The sequence below is a fragment of the Gossypium arboreum genome, chromosome 4 (assembly GCF_025698485.1).
Source record: "Gossypium arboreum isolate Shixiya-1 chromosome 4, ASM2569848v2, whole genome shotgun sequence".
Taxonomy (NCBI): domain Eukaryota; kingdom Viridiplantae; phylum Streptophyta; class Magnoliopsida; order Malvales; family Malvaceae; genus Gossypium; species Gossypium arboreum.
Window position 1 is genome coordinate 26977357 of NC_069073.1, and position 5456 is coordinate 26982812.

Sequence of the window (5456 nt, forward strand, 5' to 3'; positions counted from 1 at the left end):
TAACATCATGTAAATTCACATACAACTACAATTAACCAAGCTCTTCATCTAATCATGCTCTCATGTTCGGTCATCCATATCTATACTAGCCATAACAAAATAATTTCTAAGTTTTAACACAAGCACAACACTTTAGTACCATGGTCGAACACTTCATGCCTCATCACCACAAAGATCAAAACACCAACCGCATCATTTCTATCATCGAGACTATGGTTCGCACCTTAGCTTCCCACATTCTTCTCATAACCCCTCATAGTTCATTCGCCACCCATCATTCAACCAATAAAATTTCCTAGCAAACCCCTATGGCCAAGCACACACACACACACACTTACATCTCAACTCACAATACCCCAAAAAATCACATACTATCTAAACTATCTTAAACAATCAAAGAGTTCCCCCTTTTCCATAGCCTAATGTTCCATTCCCCAACATTATTCAACATTTTGCATGGCTAAACAAGAACCATGATCGTTCACTCACAAAAGTAAACATCTTACAAGTTAACACAATGTACTAACCTCCTTAAGGCTTCAAGTGACGAAATTCTCCCTCCTTCCTTCCTTCTAGCCGGCCAAGTTCAACAAAGAGAGAACTCACTTTTCCTCCCTTTCTCTCCCTCACTCACGGCAATGGCAAAGGTAAGGATGAACATTCCCCTTTTTCTTTTCTTATTTTATTCCTTTTCTTTTTAATTCCTTTCTTTATTTTAGCTTGTCTCCCATTACCCAATTTCTCATTATAAAATCTAAGGCAAACAAATACATTGCCCATCCTCAATCTATCTTGGCCGGCCACCATAAGGAAATTTGGCAATTTGACATGCAAATCCAAACATTTTCTAATATGTATCAATAGGCCACTTTAACATTAGCCTAGCACATTTCTCAATTTCCTCACATAAGTCCTTTCTAATAAATTTCACCTACAAATGACGAAATTAAGGCACTAAATTTTCACATATGTATATTCATGCACAATAAACATAGAAAATAATAATTAATTAATTTTGTGTCTCGGTTTTGTGGTCCCGAAGCCACAGCCCGACTAGGGTCAATTTTGGGATGTCACAACTCTCCCCCACTTAGGAAATTTTCGTCCCCGAAAATCTTACCGGTAAATAGGCTCGGGTATCGCTCTTTCATAGAGTCCTCAAGTTCCCAAGTGGCTTCTTCCATTCCGTGTTTATGCCACAACACCTTCACTAGCGGGATTTTCCTATCGCGCAACTCTTTTACTTCACGCCTCATAATGCGAACCGGTTCCTCTTCATAGCTCAAATTAGGCTGAATCTCAATCTCAGATAGAGCGATTACGTGCGATGGATCAGACCTATATCGTCAAGCATCGAGACATGAAAACGTTGTGAATCTTTTCGAGCTCGGGGCAAAATTAATCGATTTGCGACTGGCCCAACTCGTTCGGATACTTCATATGGCCCGACAAACCTCGGACTCAATTTGCCCTTACGACCAAATCTAAGCACCTTCTTCCAAGGTGAAACTTTAAGAAAGACCTTGTCTCCAACCCGATATTCAATATCTTTTCTTTTCAAATCAGATACGACTTTTGGCGATCCGGCGACTTTCAAACTTTCACGAATTACTCGAACTTTTGCTCGGCATCCTTAACCAAATCAACCTCAAGAATTTACCTTCACTAAGTTCGGTCCGAATAATGGGTACGGCATTTACGACCGTATAAAGCCTTGTAAGGCGCCATCTTAATACTTGATTGAAAGCTTTTGTTGTGCGAATTCAATCAAAGGCAAATACCGCTCCCATGAACCACTAAACTCAATGATGCAACATCTCAACATATCCTCGAGTATTTGAATTATCCGTTCGGATTGACCATCGGTTTGGGGGTTAAAGCGTTGAAATGCAACTTGGTACCCAAAGCTTCTTGCAACTTCTTCCAAAATCACGAGGTAAATCTCGGATCTCTATCCGACACGATGGAAATAGGCACCCGTGCAATCTCACAATCGAGAAACGATAATTGGCTAGTTTGTCCATTGAAAAATCCGTGCGTGACGGGATAAAGTGAGCCGACTTAGTCAATCTATCTACAACGACCCAAATCGCATCCTTCTTACTCGCTGACAATGGCAGTCCGGATACAAAGTCCATTGTGACTCGATCCCATTTCCACTCGGGTATCGTGATCGGCTGAAGTAATCCTGAAGGCACTTGATGTTCCACTTTCACTTGTTGACATATTAAACATCTCGAAACAAAGTTGGAGATGTCTCGTTTCATACCATGCCTCCAAAACTGACGTTTCAAATTGTTGTACATCTTCGTACTCCCCGGGTGGATTGCCATTCGGCTACAATGGGCTTCCTTCAGAATAATCGAAATAAGTTTCGAATTCTTTGGAACACACAGACGACTTTTGAACCTCAAACAATCGTTATCATCGATTTGAAACTCCGATTCCTTGTTCGAACACACTCACTGCTTTTGCAACCAACTCATCGTCAACTTTTCGAGCTTCACGAATTTGATGAGTCAATAATGGTTTGGCCTTTAATTCGCTATTAACACATTGTCGGGTAGAATAGACAAGTGTACATTCATAGCTCGTAAAGCAAACAGTGATTTTCGACTTAAGGCGTCCGCAACCACATTAGCCTTCCCGGTGATAATCAATGACAAGCTCATAATCTTTTAACAACTCGAGCCAACGCCTTTGTCGAGATTTAAGTCTCTTTGAGTCATCAAATATTTGAGACTTTTGTGATCCGAATACACATGGCACTTCTCACCAAATAAGTAATGTTGCCATATCTTTAAGGCGAATACGATGGCGACCAATTCGAGATCATGGGTTGGATAATTTTTCTCATGTGGCTTTAATTGTCTCGGCGCGATAGGCCACAACTTGACCTTCTTGCATCAATACGCAACCTAACCCAAGTAGGGAGGCGTCGCTATAGATGACAAACTCTTTGCCGATTCAGTTGCACTAGAATTGGGGCTTCATCAAATAAGTTTTGATTGACCAAGTTTTTTCGACATTTCTCCGTCCATTCGAACCTAACATCCTTTTGGAGTAAGCCGTCATTGGTGTGGCTATCGTCGAGAAACCTTTTACAAATCATCGGTAATAACCGACAAGTCCCAAAAGCTCCGAACCTCATTAATATTCCTCTGAGGCTTCCAGATTAAGTATGGCTGAAATTTTGTTGGTGTACTCGAATACCGTCTGAGATACCCCATGACCCAAGAAGCTAACCTCCCTCAACCAGAACTCACACTTGCTGAACTTAGCATATAACTGCTTATCTCGTAAAATTTGCAACACTAACCTTAGGTGTTCAGCATGTTCGGTCTCATTTTTCGAATAGACCAAAATGTCATCAATGCACACAACTACGAACTGATCCAAATATGGTTTGAAAATCCGATTCATTAAATCCATAAATACCGCAGGGGCATTAGTGAGCCCAAACGTCATCACCAAGAATTCGTAGTGACCGTACCTCGTTCTAAAAGCGGTTTTGGGTATGTCCGATTCTCGGACCCTCAATCGATAGTACCCCGACCTCAAATCTATCTTTGAAAACACTAAGGCTCCCTTTAATTGATCAAACAAATCGTCAATTCGTGGCAACGGATATTTATTCTTTATCGTCACTTTATTCAAATGATGATAGTCGATGCACAATCTCATAGTTCCATCCTTCTTCTTCACAAAAAATCTTTGGTGCGCCTATAGAGAAAAACTCGGTCGAGTGAAACCTCTATCCGTCGGTTCTTGCAATTGAACCTTCAATTCCTTTAATTCGTTAATGCCATACGATACGGGGCTATTGAAATCGGCGTAGTACCGGTACAACCGATGCGAATTCCACTTCTCGAACCGTGGCAATCCGGTATCTCCTCGTGAAAAACATCCGAATACTCACAAACCACTAGTACCGATTCGAGTTTCCTTTCCATCTCTTTACTTTCAAACACATACGCAAAGTATGTTTCACATACATATGAATGAGTAGAGCCGGGGTCAATCAATGCAATCACACTGGTATCAAAGAGAGTAAAAGTACCAGTGATAACGTCAGGGGAGGATGCCTCCTCTCGTGCGCGGATGGCATATGCTCTAGCAGGAGCACGGGTCTCGGATCGAACAGCCGTATCAGAGGCTCCTCTCTGATTACCACCCCTACCTCCTGAAATCCTCGGGGGTCTACCTCTAGCCGTCGTCCCACTAGATCTTGCACCTTGCATCTTATTCTTCTCATCTAGCTCCGTGCAATCTCTAATGAAGTGGTCCTTGAACCACATCCGTAATGAGCCCTATTAATGACTTACCCCAACATTCACCTAGGTGTCGTCTTCCACATTGGGGGCATTCGGGTTTTCTTGACGATTATTGCCCACACTAGCTACCAAAGTAGCTCGAGTCCGTCAATGGTCGGGCTCGATGGAAATTCCCGCATCGCCTCGACTTATTTGTGTCCTCCCTGAACTTCTTTACCGACGAGAACGGAGCTTTGCCCGTCGATCTTTTACGATAATCTCTAGCTTCAAATTCAGCCTTCTTCTTCTCCCTTCCGAGTTCTTCCGCCTTGCGTGCTCGTTCAACTAGTGTTACAAATTTTTTATCTCCAAAATACCCACCAAGAGCTTTAACTCTTCATTCAATCCTTCTTCAAATCTTTTGCACATAGCAACCTCATCAGCCACACACTCCCGAGCATACCGACTAAGTCTTACGAACTCATGTTCAGATTCGAGATCTTGTCATACGGCCTTGCTTGAGCTCCAAGAATTCCTTACGCTTCGATCGATGAACCGTTGACTAATATATTTCTTCCGAAATTCCGTTTGAAAGAAATCCCAAGTAACTTGTTCCTTTGGGACTATGGAAATCAAAGTCCTCCACCAATAGTAGGCTGAGTCCCGCAATAAGGATATAGCACACTTAAGACATTCATCGGGTGTGCATGATAGTTCATCAAACACCCGAATGGTGTTATCGAGCCAGAATTTGGCCCTTTCGGCATCATCAGTAACTATGGCCTTGAACTCCTCGGCCCCGCGCTTCCTAATCAAGTCCAAAGGTGGTTTACTCAGCCTCACAGGATCAGTAACTGGAGGCATTGCGGGCTTTTGGGGTGGAGTATTTAAATTTGGGAATAGTTGGACAGCCGGGTTGGTTCGGGCATATTGCGCGACCCACTCATTCATCATGGTGAAGAAGGCTTGTTTCGCCCCTTCATTTTGATTATTCGCGGATGACTGAGGCTCAACAGGCGGTGTCCCTTGCGTGGGAGCAGCCGCTACACTTTCAACGTCATCCACCAAGGGTCTCTCTACCCCAGGTTCCATTTGCTAATCAAAACAAAAATTTCAACCGTCGAAGTCATCACATTATTAAGCACTAACGATTTGGCATGTATAGCTAGACTCACACGCGCTATGGTAGTCCTAGAACCGACT